Genomic DNA, 17,645 nt, shown 5'->3' with positions numbered 1-17,645 from the left:
ATTTAAGGAGGCAATCGAGATAAATTTTATACCTGCAATGGCCATTTGCCAACATGACAGGCAGCAACTAGAACATGGCAGCATCAAGGAGAATAGTGCATAGTGGGAAATCATAGAGACCTGCAGCTGGTGTGCACTCAGTGTTATTAAAGGGGGGAAAGCTTCAAGCCTGAGGTCAGCCACAGGCAGAGGCTTGTAATGGCAGAATCAGTTCAATGAGGCGGTTATCAATGATAGTGGTCATCTTCCGGTGACGCTCGTGAAAGCGTCACCAGGGTCTTTGTTTTGTGATCCCTTTTGCCCGTCTTTCAAACGTAATTTGTCGATTGAGGGAACATTTGCTCGAAGGAGTTATGTCAAAATGTTTGATGAAAAAGCCTGTTGGGAAAAAAATCCCAGGTTGGTAGAGTCTGAATGGATGAAATGGCGGACGTGACCACGCCCATTACAGTGGACACGCTAGAGGTGGTGATGGCGTAGGAGCTGGAAAAATTTGGAAAGCAGATGGGAAAGCGGTTTTGAGTAGCAAGGTAAAGAAATGAAAGAATCCTTTAAAGCCACTATCGGGAAGGCATTGGGCCCGATCCGAACACAGCTCGATAAGACCTCGAGGCTGTGAAAGAGCTTTTGAAGGGCATGGAGGAGGCCTTGCCACAGCATGAGGGGCGGCTCGTCTCATTAGAAGCGGAGTTGCTGCTCATGGCAGAGAGTAACAAGAGCCTGAGGTCAAAACTAGAGGATCTGGAGAACAAATTAAGGCTCTTGAACCACAGTGATGAGGGCTGCTGGAGGGAGTGGTTGTTGGCCACAATACTGGATTTAGATACCCACCAACTGATTTTAGGGAGGAATTTTAATTGTGTGTTGGACCCGAAGTAAGATTGCTCAAGGCCAAAGTCACTGGCCCCTTCTGGGATGGCGAGGGAGTTAGCTGCATTCATCGAAGAGACAGGAGCCTATGAAATCCTCCACATTCAAATATGGCCCCAACTTATCACCCTGCCCACTATGTCTCACGGATCGATGGCCCCCAAGGAGGATTCCTAATTGGACCCCTTCAGCGTTTTTTTTGGAAGGCCTGCTATTGACATGTCTGGTGTCCCAAGAAATCACCGCATCCATTCGTGCAAAAGATAAGGTGGCCATATTCCATCCAGTGTGCTCATGTTTCAACCTGGACACTAATTATTTGACTTGGGATCGAGCATTAACTCTGTTTCTCTCTCCACAGATGCTGCCAGACCTGCTGGACTTTCCAGCATTTTCAGTTTTTTTTTTAAACACTCAAATAATTTCCACAAGAATGGTGACCAGCAGAGAATATTGAAATAGCCAAAGAACAGTTTCAAGTGGAATGACAACTGTTCGTGGCACAGTTTAAATGTTCCCTTTGATATAATTAGTCACGGGGGGATACACCAGACTTTAGCTCAATGACAAGCTCTTTAATCTTGTAGTATCCCTTTTGAAGTTTCAAGATTTAGGAACAAAAATAATTAGCACTTGCTTACATTATTAGATCTGTCATGAGAGCGGGTGTACGTGCAAACAGAGAGGAGACAATCTTAATGAGGAGAAGGTAATGGAAATCAGGGCAAATATTTTTAAAGGTTATGTAACAGGATTTGAACTGTTGAAGTTCTATAAATAAAGAGAGTGTGGAGATAATATTGAAGCCAGTGGAAAAACACTGTCGCCAACATAAGAAAGGAAATACAAGATATAAAGGCACTTGGATAAAATTCCCACATAGAGTAAATATATTATTATGCTAATGATGTAAATTGAGACGAGTCTGACAGTTCCACAATTATTCCATACATTGTGGAAAACTGTGTGGAATTATAGTTAAGAGTGAAGCTGGCATTTGTGCAACCTGGTTCTTTTATATTTTTAGGCATGCGGTAGATTGTGTGCAAAGAACACCAACATTTCTACGTAGTCTAGATGGCAAGACCTGCAGGCACCCAGCAGCATCAAAAGAAAATGATGGGCGTTTGGATCCACTACTTTCTCTATCTTTTAGTGAGGCTCTCTTTGCCCGCTCAAGTCGTGGAAAAGATCCAATAGCACTCTTTTGAAGAAGAGCAGGGGAATTCTCCATGGTGTCCGAGTCAATTCATATCCCTGAAGCAGCATCATCTCCAAAATGATTCCCCAGTTATTATCATATTGCTGTTTGAGGACCTTGCTTGGTGCGCATTGGCTGCTGTATGCCCTACACGTAGGACAGCTGTTTTGTTGCACCTTCAATCGTTCAGCAGAGTCATAGATAATCCTCTTGGACTAATCAGTGAAGGAATCAAAGGTTACGGGGATAAGGCACGAAAGTGAAGTTGAGAATTATATCAGATCGGTCGTGATCTCATTAAATGGCGGGGCAGGCTCGATGGACCAAATGACCTACTTATGATCCTACGTCTTATGGTCTTACTAGAAACTAGCTCTTATGAGATGTCCTTTATTATTAATGGAAAAGAGAAGGGGCTCTTAGAAATACACAAGATGGCTAGAGGAAAAATACATATTTGATAGCCGATCCTTGTGAGGTATTTACAGTGCAGAAACAGATCATTTGGCCCTAAAGATCTATGCCAGTGTTTATGCTTCAAACACATGAGCCTCCTTCCCCTGCATTTCATCTAACTCATCAGCTCATCCTTCTATTCCATGCTTACCTCGCTTGTCCTTGAATGCATTTATGCTCTTGGCTCAATAACTGCTGGTGTTAGCAAGTTCCACATTCTGGTCACAGAAACAGGTTGCTCCGTAATTCCCTATTGGATTGATTTGTGGCTGTCTTATATTTTAGTCCTCTAGCTCGAGTCTTGCCCATAAGTGTAGGCTGTCAAACCCTTTCAGAATCTTGAAGGCCTCTTCCTAGTCACCTATATGTCTTCTCTTTTCTGAAGACAGCAAGAGCATGTCATTGCTGAGAAGTATATCAGGAGGAGATGGTGACGCAACAGTAATGTCACTGGGCTAGTAACCCAGAGGCCCAAGCTAATGCTGGTGGAATTTAAATTCAATTCATAAAAAATCTGGAATCGAAACCTAGTCTCTGTAATGGTGACCATGAATCACTCATCATTTGCTGCAAAAACCCATCAAGTTCACTAATCGTTTTAAGGAAGGAAATCTGCATTCTTACCTGGTCTCACCTATATGTGACTCCAAACCGCAGTAATGTGCTTGACTCTGAAATGGCCTGGCATGCCACTCCTTCAAGAGCAATTTGGGATGGGCAACACATGGTGGACTTGGCGGTGAAGCTCAAATCCCATGAAAGAATAAAAGCCAGAAGGTTATTGGATTGCATGGATACAATCATTCAGTATAAATAAAAGGACATCATTTTGTTAATATTAATGTTATTGGTCAGACTGTATGCAGAGAGCTGTGCTCAGTTTTGGTCCTCACATGTTGAGCGATTTAGTGGCCTTGAAATAAGTCCAGAGAATTCAAGAATGATTCCTACTTAAAGAACTTCAGTTACTTGGATAGGCTTAAGAACATTGCTCTATTGAATTTCGAGCCGCATAAACTTAGAGGCTCATCAACTAGATGGAGGTTTATAAAATATTAAAGGACTGGATGGTGTTATTGATGGATTATTTCATTTTAACAGATTGATGAGGATCCCAGACAATACAAGTGTAAAAATAGGCTGAATGTTCGGCAGTTCGTCTTTTCCCGGAGTGTGTGCCTGGAATACTTTGTCAGCTGGTGTGGTGGGTGCTGACTCTCTGTATGCCTTCTATAGAGAGCTGGATCAGTTCTTGAACCAGGCCGAGATTGCAGAATGTATATATTTATAGATAGCACTGGTTAATACAATCTCCTGGACTGATTACAATAACCGGGGGGTGTTGGAGAGAAATTATCCAGTGTCAAATATTTCATACCGGCATTGTTTATTCCTCTGGGTCTTTGTCTCACCCAGGAGATTGCATGGGCGGGGTTCATATTGTACCAGTGGCTCAGTTCTAAAACAAAATACTGCAGCTGCTACAAACCTGAAATAAAATCAGAAAATACTGGAAAAACACAGCAGCTCTGGCAGCACCGGGGGAGAGAGAAACAGAGGGTGCGATCCAACCGAATGGAAACAGGGTCCTGTAACGAGCCCGATTAGCTGGGTGTTCCCCTGCTCTCGCAGTGCCAAGAAACACAATGCTATCTACTGTGACTCTGGTTATTTGCAGGGCCTCAGCTGGAACTCCCCGACGAGGCCACTCGCAGTCCCGTTTCTTGCGCTGAGGATCTCTGCTCGCAGAAACCCCTCAGTGCAGGAAAACATCGGACCGTCATTTTTAAATAGTGGCCCAATCTGTCGACCCCCGACGCAACCCCCAACCCCCTCAAGCCCCATTTCACCTATAAGGGGATTCTCGGGTGTCCCGCCGCACCTCAATGGCACAAGGCTCCCCGGGCCCGATCCCTGGCGTGGGAGAAATGCCAGCTTGGAACCTTGGCACTGCCATCCTGGCACGTGGCAATGCCCCTGCCAGCTGGCTGTGCCATCTGGCACCTTGGTACTGCCAGGCTGGAGCCCTGATGCACTGCCAGGGTGGCAGTGCCAGGGGACCAGGATAGCACCAGCAGTGTCAGGCTGCCACCCTGCCTAGAGGTCACGCATCTGATCCTCTGGGAAACCTCCATGAGTGTCATTCATCTGGTCCCCATTTGTGGAGACCGGGACTGACAGCACTCGCCCGTGATCTCCGAGGCAAGGGGGTTCGATTTCACTCCTTGGTTAGATTATGGGGCTCCATATTAGAATGCGACTAGCTGTCTCGCTCTGATGTGCAGTTTTACAAAACAGCGATCCCAGCCACAATGAACAGGATTCAGATCGCAATTTCTCGCAAGATTGCATTAGATCTCGCCAGGCTTGGCAAGCTGGCCAAATCCCGGAAGAGTGATCTACCGGCATCTATCGTCTGCGCCGCGCTACTTTTCAGTGGCAACACCACTGGTAGATCGCACCCAGTTAAAGTTCAGAAATATTAACTCTGTTTCTCTCTCCATAGCTGCTGTCAGACCTGCTGCGTTTTTCCACAATTTATCTCCACTTGCTGGGAAACAGTCCCCACATTTGAACCCTGAATCTATGTACCACGAAGCATTGTACAGCACACATACAGATAGCTGCACCCCCATATCCAGCACAAATACAGATAGCTGCACCTATAGTCCAGCACACATACAGATAGCTGCACCTATAGTCCAGCACACATACAGAAAGCTGCACCCCATAGTCCAGCACACATACAGAAAGCTGCTCCCCAAGTCAAGCACACATACAGATAGCTGCGCCCCATAGTCCAGCACACATACAGATAGCTGCACCCCATAGTCCAGCACACATACAGGTAGCTGCACACCATAGTCCAGCATATGTACAGAAAGCTGCTCCCCAAGTCCAGCACATGCACAGGTAGGGGGAGCATGGTGGCACAGTGGTTAGCATTGCTGCCTCATAGCTCCAGGGTCCAGGGTTCAATTCCAGGTGACTGTGTGGAGTTTGCACTTTGGCCCCATAGCCCAGCACACATATAGATAGCTGCACCCCATAGTCCAGCACACATACAGATAGCTGCAATAGCTGCACCCCGTAGTCCAGCACATGTACAGATAGCTGCACCCATAGTCCAGCACACATACAGATAGCTGCAATAGCTGCACCCCGTAGTCCAGCACACGTACAGATAGCTGCACCCATAGTCCAGCACACATACAGATAGCTGCACCCCATAGTCCAGCACACGTACAGATAGCTGCAATAGCTGCACCCCGTAGTCCAGCACACGTACAGATAGCTGCACCGCATAGTCCAGCACACATACAGATAGCTGCACCCCATAATCCAGCACATGTACAGATAGCTGAACATCATAGTCCAGCACACATATGGATAGCTGCACCTATAGTCCAGCACACATACTGATAACTGCACCCCATATTCCAGCACACATTCAGATAGCTGCACCCCATATTCCAGCACACATACAGATAGCTGCACCCCATAGTCCAGCACACATTCAGATAGCTGCACCCCATAGTCCAGCACACACACAGATAACTGCACCCCATCGTCCAGCACATGTACAGATAGCTGAACATATTAGTCCAGCACACATACAGATAACTGCACCCCATAGACGCAGCACACAGATAGCTGCACCCAATAGACGCAGCACACATACAAATAACTGCACCCCATAGTCCAGCACACATACAGATAGCTGCACCCCATATTCGAGCACACATACAGATAGCTGCACCCCATATTCCAGCACACATACAGATAGCTGCACCCCATCGTCCAGCACACATACAGATAGCTGCACCCCATATTCCAGCACACATACTGATAGCTGCATCGATCATCAAATACTAAAGAGGAAGTCCAGATGCAGAAAATTTGCTGTCCTACATAAACCACTGTCCCAGTAAGGCCCAAGCATCCAAAAGGTTAGCAGACTTATTATCAGCTGACAAATATCTAAAATGAGTAGTAACTACACCTAGCCTAACTTCTCCAGCGCCCAAAATAAAGGTAGATAAAAACTGACTAAAATTATCCGTATACTGTAGGGTCTTTTATCTTTAGATTGTTTTAGGTTTGTACCTGAATATTTAATACTGCTAATGCTGAAATTGGATGAAGACCAAACATTCTTACCTTAATCAACATAAATCATTTGTCAGGAAATTGGGGGATATCTTAATAAAGGATTTTTTTGAAAAGGCAGAGAGAAAAGAAACATTACTTTGTGACTGTCAAACGGGCGACACATGAAGAACTACATGTCCCAACAGAAATGCTTGTTCAACTGTGATCATCGCCATGGCACATGGCTGCCAATTATAATTCATTCTTGGTCAAGCACAACTCATCAACTCACATGTTGAAGAACCAAAGACTGAGCTCCCCCAATGATTCTGTTGATTGCCCAGTGCAGTTCTGCTACCCACTTTGGAAGGAAGGAGAGAATCTGCTATGCTTTCTGCTCCTAATTGCTATCCAGTGACGCATTCAAGAAAGGGCGCATGCGCAATCACAGAGTGAAAACAGGATGATTAGCAATGACTACATAATTGAATACTGATTAACACATTTTATTGATGAATTACCAGAGTGCAGGCAATGCCTGTAAAACTAAACCCCAGCTTGAGTCAGGAGGGGATCTGGACAAACTGATTGGGGTATTAAAAATAATGAGCAATACATTTAAGTGCATATTTAATTTAATTAACTGAAAGGAGGGAACTTCCTAGATAATTTCCGTTCTGGTGGAGATAGCCAATGGCATTTCAAACAGTTTAGACACATGAACAGTTTAAGACCAGAAACGAGCATCATGTCACAACTATTTTATAAAGTAATAAATGATGAGAGTGAACAATTAGGAACATACAGAAAGTATGGGTAGGGCAAAACAGAGCACTAAGACATGTAGGAAGATTTCAAAGGGGCAGCGGAAGGAAGGCTGGATGGCCTGAAAATTGAAGAAAGTTATTGACAAATGAAAGGTCTGTCACAGGATAGACTGACATGGAAAGACTGCTGTAAGCCAAGGGCACATGTGGTATTTAAACAAATTCAAATTCCCCAACATGCATCACCTCAAGGTAGGAATAACTGGACAAGGGTCAGTAAATGATAAGGTAGAATCCATAAAAGGAGGGGGTCTGGACCAATACGAAGCGCAAGGGAAAATATTGACTTTCCTTATAGTCACCATATCAACCCGCCATAAATCACCGTCAGCTAAGCCAAAATTATTTATAATGGAGGATCAAGGTTCCTTGATAACTTTTAACAAATCATATTGACAGCGACCTAATGATCTGATGCTATAAATGTCTTCTTTAAAGTAGCTGCAACACAGCACTTAATTTTCAGTATTAAATAACATTGTTCAGTACTTCATAAAAATTAATTTAAATTGTTTTTTTGATAAATGAACAACGTTGTTGAACTATCCAGATCTGAAGGTTCAAAGCTTGACTTGGACGCACTGTGAACTGTTACTATTAGGATAGTGTCGAACTTCAAAAAGATAGAGACAGATTCATGAAACGGGCGGACAAGTGGCAGATAAAATTTAATGCAGAGAAGTATGAAGTGATTCATTTTGATAGGAAAAACAGACACACAATATAAAATAAAGGATACAATTCCAAAGGGAGAGCAAGAGCAGAGGCACCCTGGTGTACATGTGTACAAATCATTGATGGTGTTTGGACAGGTGAGAAGAGCAGTAAATAAAGCATACATTACCCTTGGCTTTATTAATAGGGGAATAGAGTATAAAAGCAAGGTTTAAGCTTGGCCTCAGCTGGATAAACGTGGTCAATCTGTAGGCCGCGCTTTAGGAAAGATGTGACGGCATTGGAGAGGGTGCAGAAAAGATTCGCGAGAATGGTGCTAAGGATGAGGAACTACAGTGACGTGGATAAATTTGAGAAGTTGGGAGTACTTTCCTCAGAGAAGAGAAAGTTAAGTACAGGTTTGACAGAGGTATTCAAAATCACGAAAATCAGATTGCTCTTAGCTATGATGTTGTACACGAGTGAACTGTTTTGCAGCTGCACTGTCCAAGCACATTTGCGCAGAATTACCATCTAAGTGGGGTGTTGAAGGATAATAGGTATCCATGTAATTGCATCACACCGAACAGTCAATGACATAATAATGTAAGCAGTCGGAGCAGGAGAAGTCCATTTGGCTCTTCAAGCCTGCCGCACAATTCAATACAATCATGGCTCATCTTCGACCTGAGCTATATCTTCCTGCACAATCCCCATATCCCTAAATTTGCTCAGTACCCAAACATGTATTGACCTTGATCTCAAATATACTCAACAACTGAGCATGCCCAGCACTTTGGAGTAGAGAATTTCAAAGATTCACAACCCTTTGAGTGAAGGGCCTTAATTAAATCCTAACTGGCCAACCGCTTATTCTGAGATTGTAATCCAGATTCCCCAGCCATAACAGCAGAAGACATAGGGCGCGATTCTCCCAAAACGGGAGAAATCGTAAGGCTTCCCGCGCGCCCCTTCCCGACTGGGAACCGATTCTGGTCCCCGGTCGGGGCTAGCAGCCCGACGCCGCAAGCTCCGGCATCACGGGCTTAACGAATTTCGTTAAGCCCGCTTGCCGGAGTTAGCGCCGGCTGACGCGTCATATGACGTCAGCCGCGCATGCGCGGATTGAAAGACTCCAACCCGCGCATGCGCGGATGACGTCATCGCATATTTGCGCGAAACCCGCGCATGCGCGGGCCGGGATGCCCCTCAGCCGCCCCGCGAATGGATACTGCGGGGCGGCGGAAGGACAAATAGTGTGCGGGCATCGGGCCCGCTGCCCGCGATCGGTGCCCACCGATCGCGGGCCCATGGCACCCTTGGCACGGCCGTGGTACTGCCGTGCCAATCGGTGCCATGGTTATAAAAAGCGAGTTGTTCCCGCCGTTTTTACGAACGGCCAGACCAGGTCTGTTTGCCGTTCGTAAAAACAGCGTAAAGGGCTGGGACTTCTGCCCATCGAACAGCTGTGAATCGCTGCCGGCCGTAAAAAAACGGCGGCAGCGATTCGTGTCGGGAGTTGGGGGGGGTGGGGGAGAATAGCGGGAGGGCGGGAAAAATGTCGGGAAGGCCCTCCCGCTATTCTCCGACCCGTCGTGGGGGTCGGAGAATTTCGCCCATAGTGTTGCTCTATTAATAATGTTGGTGAATCACAAGCCTTCCCTTATATCGATCAAATGACCATACAACCAGTTAGTTAGTTCAAAAGATGGTTTATTTACATGCACAAGAGTTACCTCAACATGCAAACACAGTGGGGGTGATTCTCCGGTCCGCGGACCAAGTTTCACGATGGCGAGAACAGGGTCCGGGCATGACTTATTCTGGCCCCCACAGGGGGCCAGCACGGCGCTGGAGCGTTTCATGCCACTCCAGCGTCCTTACGCGCGACAAAATGGGCACCGCGCCAACCTGCACATGCGCAGTTGGGGCAGCTCAAACCTGCGCAGTTGGGCCACGCCATCCTGCGCATGCACGGGGAACCTCTTACGCGCGCCGGCCCCGACGCAATATGGCGTGGGTATTCAGGGGCCGACCACGGCGGAATGTAGGCCCGGGGGGGGGGCCTGCCAATCGGTGGGTCCCGATCACGGGCCAGACCCCTTCGGAGGCCCCAACACCCCCTCCACCCGGTGAAAGAGCCCCCCCCACCCCCCCCCCACAGGCCGCCGCCCCCCAAGCATTCCTGCAGAGTTCCCACCGGCAGCGACCAGGGGTGGATGGTGCCGGTGGGACCCTGTCGTGTCAGAGCGGCCACTCGGCCCATTCGGGCCGGAGAATCGCCGTTCGCCGTTTGCGCCGATTCTCCGAGCAGCCCGGCGTGATTTCGGGGGGTGGGAGAATCGCGTGCGGGGGTCGGGGCGGCATGCCGTGATTCGCACAGCGCCCCAGCGATTCTCCCACCTGGCGGTGGGGGGGGGCGGGGGGGCAGAGAGAGAATACCGCCCAATATCTACTACAGGTTAAACTACACGTATCAGCTACAATAACCTATACTTAACTTCAGGGCAACCGGCACTGTGCAAATGGGTCAGGCCTTTATCTGAATTTCACTTGGCTGGTTCGAAGAAAGCGGCTCTGTCTCTGCTGGGCTCATCAGTCAGGTAGCGATCGTTGGTCTTGAACTTAACTGGCTGTTCCTGCTGCAATTGGGCTGGCACAGGCCGGATCCAAAAGAGACAGAACACATGGCGGTGTGCTCTTTTATCCCTCTGGGATTTCGCCCTCTTTGGGGGAGGGAGGGGGGGGGGGGGGGGGGGGGGGGGTAAGAGGGGGGGGGAGGGGGAGGGAGGGGGAGGGAGGGGGGGAGGGAGGGAGGGGAGGGGGGGGAGAGGGGGAGGTGGTTCGATCAGGCCTGGTTACCTGTGTTTCAGATACACATAGCCTCTCTATCTGTCGGAGTGCTGGGTTGGCCATAATTCCCATGGTCCTTTGCAGGTGGCCATCTTAGATGGCTACAATAGGGGCAGAATTAGGCCATTCGACCCATCGAGTCTATTCCGCCATTCAATCATGCCTGATGTTTTTCTCATCCTCATTCTCCTGCTTTCTCCCCATAACCCCTGATCCCCTTTTTAACCAAGAACATATCTTTCTCTGTCTTAAAGACACTCAGTGATTTGGCCTCCACAACCTTCTGTGGCAAAGAGTTCCACAGATTCACCAACCTCTGGCTGAAGAAATTCCTACTCGTCTTGGTTTTAAAGGATCGTCCCTTTAGTTTGAGATTCCGTCCTCTGGTTCTAGTTTTTCCTACAAGTGGAAACATCCTCTCCTCATCCACTCTATCCAGGCCTCGCAGTTATCCTGTAAGTTTCAATACGATCCCCCCTCATCCTTATAAACTCCAACAAGTACAGACCCAGAGTCCTCAACCGTTCCTCATATGGCAAGTTCTTCATTCCAGGGATCATTCTTGTGAACCTCCTCTGGACCCTTTCCAAGGCCAGCACATCCTTCCTTAGATACAGGGCCAAAAATGTTCACAATACACCAAATAGGGTCTGACCAGAGCCTTATACAGCCTCAGAAGTACATCCCTGGTCTTGTATTCTAACCTCTCGACAGGAAAGCTAACATTGCATTGCCTTCTTAACTGCCGACTGAACCTGCACGTTAACCTTAAGAGAATCATGAACAAGGAATCCCAAACCCTTCATGCTTCTGATTTCCTGAGCATTTCCCCATTTCGAAAATAGTCTATGCCTCCATTTCTCCTTCCAAAGAGCATAACCTCACACTTTTCTACATTGTATTCCATCTGTCACTTCTTTGCCTATTCTCCTAGCCTATCCAAGTCCTTCTGCAGCCTGCCTGATTCCTCAATACTACCTGTCCCTCTACAGATCTTTGTATCATCTGCAAACTTAGAATCAGTGCCTTCACTTCCTTCTTCCAAATCATTAATGTATATCATGAAAAGTTTGGTACCTGCACCGACCCCTGAGGCACACCACTACTCACCGGCTGCCATCCTGAAAAACACCCCTTTATCCCCACTCTTTGCCTTCTGCCAGTCAGCCAATCCTCTATCCATGCCAGGATCTTACCCTTAACACCATGGGCTGTTAACTTATTTAACCGTCTCCTATGCGGCACCTTGTCAAAGGTCGTCTAGAAATCTAAATAAATCACGTCAACTGGTTCTCCTTTGTCCAACTTCCTTGTTACTTCCTCAAAGAACTCTAACAGATTTGTCAGACATGACCTCCCCTTGACAAAGCCATGCTGACTCAGTCCCATTTTATCATGCACTTCCAACCACTCCGCAATTTCATCTTTAACAATGGGCTCTAAAATCTTACCAATGACTGAAGTCAGGTTAACCAGCCTATAATATCCTGTCTTCTGCCTCCCTCCCTTCTTAAACAGTGGTGTTACATTAGCCACTTTCCAGTCCTCTGGGACCCTTCCTGCCTCCAGTGATTAGCACTCAAGAATATATGCTTTACAGACATGTTCTTTAAGACTGATTGAAAGAAAAGACATGAATCCTGTCAGAACCATACATAAACGTTGCCTGTATTTCTTCAGAAGCTGCTTCAGCTTGTTTCAGCTCACCTTTGAACCGCATTCTTCGTACTGCCTGGAAAGAAACTGCTGATCTATCTACAGACATATCTTTTAACTGAACTGAGATGCTTGACTTCTGCTCACATCTCCAACCAACTCTCCACTAACAGTGTATTCCTGCAAAACGTCTGATACTTTGGCTCCTCCCAGTAATTACATAATCTTACTAAACTGAAGTCTAATTAACTTCACAGGGAACCCCCCTTAATCCAAACAACATTTCATATGCCAAAGCTTTTATGGTGGCCTAATTGCACCCCTGGCTTCCAAAATCTTTCGATCCAGGATTCTTTAAAAATACTACTAGCCCAGACTTTTAACCCTTACTGCATCAAATTCCTACAGTACAATATATCTGAAATTCTGACATTCATCACAACTCCTTTCAAAGGTATTAAGGAAAGACAATAAAAATGCTGGCCTAACCAGTGACTCCCTGTCCCATGAAAGAATGAAAATAAAATATAGGCCCAGTTTATTCAGTCTCCCTTCAAGGACAATTCCATCATTCCAGGAACCCTTGTTGGACTCCCTTTGGAGCAAATACTCACCTCCTTAGGTATAAAGATGAAAACTTCACCCTGTCCCAAGTGTGGCCTCATCAATGCCCTGTATAATCGTAGCAAGACTTCCATGTTCTTATAACTTTAATCCCTTTGGTAACATGCCATTTGCCTTTATAAGTACTTGCTGTAATTGCATCTTTACTTTTAGTGATTTATGGACAAGGACATCCAGCTCCATCTGCAGGCAAACATTTCCAAGTCTCTTACCATTCAAAATATATTCTGTTTTTTAATTTTTCATACCAAAATGAATACCTTCACATTGTGTCACATTGTATTCCATCTGTCATGCTCTTGCCCACTCAACCAACTATCCCAGACCCCTCTGCAGTCTTTTTCCTTCTCATTGCTTACTTTCCCAGCAAACTTTGCATTGTCACCAAACTTGGGATCCATCACACTCAACAGGAAAGGAAAAAAGCTGTTTTGCTTCTTTTTAAGCTAACAAGTGCAACCTGGTAAGATTCAGTTGGGGATGGACCATGAAACTTTAGGGAAGGAAATCTGCCGTCCTACACGTGGCCTACATGTGACTCCAGACCCACAGCGATGTGGCTGACTCTTAACTGCCCTCTGAAATGGTCTGGCAAGCCACTCAGTTGTATCAAACTGCTTAAAGGGCTTAAAGGGCAATTAGGGATGGGCAGTGAATGCTGGAGTCAGCGACACCCACCTATAAATTAATTTTTTGGAAAAGTTGCACAAAAGCAAACTCAGATTCTTAATGCACAGTGAAGGACGTCACCGAGTGAAATTCAACTCAAAATTACCTCTGATTACAAGGGTTCCAGTGAATGGGTTGCAAAGGCTGCAAAGAACAAACAACAAAAGAAATCACAGACATCAACCACTGCACTTCAAAGGCAAGGTGAGGAGAACAAATTATGCTCTTTCTCAAAAAAAAAGATGGGCTTCACATTTTTTGAACTACAATGTAGACATTAGTGATCAAAATTGAACAGCAATTTAAAATATTAGGAGAGGTTTTTTTCTGTTTGAGCTTTCCGTCATGAAAAATAATACCACCACCTAGTGGAATGCTTGGGTTTACAGACTGTCTTCAAAAGAACTCCGGCTCTAATTTAATCTCTGTCAGTGTTTTTCAGCAATTAAATATGCCTGAAGATCAAGTGGGGATGTTGTTCATCTATTGCATCATGAGAAACAGGAAATACATATCCAAATTCTAAAGGTGTTTGAAGGTCATATTCTGAGAGATAGAAATTGGGCAGATATTACATATTTGCATCATCACGTCCAGCTATATCAAACTGATGGCTGGAGCCAGCTGAGTGAGCCAAATGACCTATTCACAGTCCACAGATTCTTGGAGACTTCATTATCACAAATCACTTTCAACATTCTAAACTGAAAAAGAACAAAATTTGTTTCCTGAGAAAAGATACATCAATGAGGAATTTAATTGGAAACAAAAGAACTGAACACTAGAGGTGAGGGGAGAGTGACTGCCCTTGGCATCAAGACAGCATCTGACCGAGTGTGGCATCAAGGTGTCCTAGCAAACCTGGAGCAAATAAGAATCGGGGAAAACTCTCCACTGGTTGAAGTCATACCTGGCATAAAGGAAGATGGCAGTGGTGATCGGAGGTCAATCATCTTAGTTCCAGGACATCACTGCAGTAGTTCCACAGGGCAGTACTGTAGGCCTAACCATCTTCAGCAGCTTCATTAATGACCTTCCTTCCATTATAAGGTCAGAAGTGGGGATGTTCGTCTTTGATTGCACAATGTTCAATCGTGTTCACGACTCTGCAGATACTGGCGCAATCACCTACCAAATCGGGAACCAAGCTGTTGTCTTTGGTCCTTTGTACTTCATGAAGAAACTCATAAAACACTTTGACTTGTCCAAACCCAAATCTTTTATTGAGTCTTGTGTGGTAAGATAACATTCTGGCAGCACGGTACCATTGTGGATAGCACAATTGCTTCACAGCTCCAGGGTCCCAGGTTCGATTCCGGCTTGGGTCACTGTCTGTGCGGAGTCTGCACATCCTCCCCGTGTGTGCGTGGGTTTCCTCCGGGTGCTCCGGTTTCCTCCCACAGTCCAAAGATGTGCACGTTAGGTGGATTGGCCATGATAAATTGCCCTTAGCGTCCAAAATTGCCCTTAGTGTTGGGTGGGGTTACTGGGTTATGGGGATAGGGTGGAGGTGTTGACCTTGGGTAGGGTGCTCTTTCCAAGAGCCGGTGCAGACTCGATGGGCCGAATGGCCTCCTTCTGCACTGTAAATTCTATGATATAGAGCACATTATCATGGAGTCTGCTAACTACTCCTCTGAAATGAAATGATACGAAATGAAAATCGCTTAGTGTCACAAATAGGCTTCAAATGAAGTTACTGTGAAAAGCCCTAGTCGCCACATTCCGGCACCTGTTCGGGACGGCTGGTCCGGGAATTGAACCGTGCTGCTGGCCTGCCTTGGTCTGCTTTAAAATCCAGCTCTTTAGCCCTGTGCTAAACCAGCCCCAAATCAAAATTACCTCTGATTACAAGGGTTCAAGTGAATGGGTTGCAAAGGCTGCAAAGAACAAACAACAAAAGGAATCACAGACATCATCCACTGCACTTCAAAGGCAAGCTAAGGAGAACAAATTATGCTCTTTCTCAAAATAAAGAAGATGGGCTTCAAATTGTTTTCACAAATTATCAACTCTGGAACTTGCACCTAGCACTGACCATTCACACGTACATCTTATTACCCTCTCAATCTTCTTCTGAAGGTAGCCGGATGAGTCTCTCTTTATATCACCAAGAAAGCACAACAGCGCCTATACTTCCTCAGCAAACTAAGGAAATTCGGCATGTCCACATTAACCCTTACCAACTTTTACAGATGCACTATAGAAAGCATCCTGTCAGGCTGCATCACAGCCTGGTATAGCAACTGCTCGGCCCAGGACCGCAAGGAACTTCAGAGAGTTGTGAATACCGCCCAGTCCATCACACGAACCTGCCTCCCATCCACTGATTCCATCTACACCTCCCGCTGCCGGGGGAAAGCGGGCAGCATGATCAAGGATCCCTCCCACCCGGCTTACTCACTTTTCCAACTTCTTCCATCGGGCAGGAGATTCAGAAGTCTGAGAACATGCACGAACAGACTCAAAAACAGCTTCTTCCCCACTGTCACCAGGCTCCCAAATGACCCTCTTATTGACTGACCTCATTAACACTACATCCTGTATGCTTCAACCGATGCCAATGCTTATGTAGTTACATTGTATATCTTGCGTTGCCCTATTATGTATTCTCATGTATTTTCTTGAATTGTTTAATTCCCTTTTCTTCCATGTACTGAATGATCTGTTGAGCTGCTTGCAGAAAAATACTTTTCACTGTACCTCGGTACACATGACAATAAACAAATCCAATCCAATCCAATCCAATCCGTGATGGAACCATCAATTCAGCGAACACGTGTAGTTGGATCTGAACAGAGGCTTTAATACACTTACAATAGAGCCAGCGTATTCGTCGTTGAACTTCAGGTGAACTGGCAGGCTGGCTCTAAGGCACTGATCTTTATACATCAGTCCCAGGGGGAGGAGTCCTGGGCGGAGCCACGGGAGGAGCCCAGTATAAACTCTCGCGTACTCCCAGCGCGACTCCCCCTGGTGGTCGGATAGTGCAACTGCACTTACAATGGGTAGATAACGAACATATATACATGGAGTGATATTGGCAACCATATATAGTGTGAATCACATTCACCACATTCCGAGTCACAGGTCATATGACTTTGGTCTAAATACCACATGGTGTGTTTGTACCGCCACCTATTGGTTGGAGATCACACACCATCCAACCATCATATAGCACATAGGCCTATGACCATATCCCCCTTCCTCACAAAACATTGAGATAATTTTTTCTTTCAATTTTTTGGACACCGTGATGTATTTTGGGGAGTCTCTTGGTTTTGGTTGTTTTCTTTGTAGCAGCCTCTGGCATGGCACTGGCTGTCGTTGTGTGTTGTGTGTTTGCAGAGGTTTAGACATCGCATCATCTCTAGGTGGTGTGACCACACCCACTTTTTTGCCCCATCGACATGCTGGATCACCTCGGTTTCTAGTGACGGCATGAAGGATGGAACTGGGATTGGCGGTTTCTTCTTGGCGTGCTGGAGCATCGGTGACTTGCTCGTCGTCACTGCAGGTGACTATAGTTTCTGGCTAAGCTGATCCAAGCACTGGGTCTTTCTGATCAAACTCGGAAATGTGCGAGTGGTCCATGGAGCTGCATAATGAGATGGTCATCAGGTCGTGCTCACAAGGCAGCACGGTGGCGCAGTGGTTAGCACTCTGCCTCACGGCGCCGAGGCCCCAGGTTCGATCCCGGCCCTGGGTCACTGTTCATGTGGTGTTTGGACATTCTCCCTGTG

General features: G+C 46.2%; 1 protein-coding gene across 6 annotated transcripts in view; it reads right to left on the bottom strand.

Moving 5' to 3' along the window:
* nphp4 (nephronophthisis 4) overlaps positions 1-17,645 on the bottom strand; it is a 591,121-nt gene that overhangs the window by 399,637 nt on the left and 173,839 nt on the right. The gene's annotated exons all lie outside the window — the stretch shown is intronic.

The sequence above is a fragment of the Scyliorhinus canicula genome, chromosome 16, assembly GCF_902713615.1.
Source record: "Scyliorhinus canicula chromosome 16, sScyCan1.1, whole genome shotgun sequence".
NCBI lineage: Eukaryota > Metazoa > Chordata > Chondrichthyes > Carcharhiniformes > Scyliorhinidae > Scyliorhinus > Scyliorhinus canicula.
The sequence above is the reverse complement of the archived record's forward strand: the minus strand, read 5'-3'. Positions and strand labels throughout refer to the sequence as shown.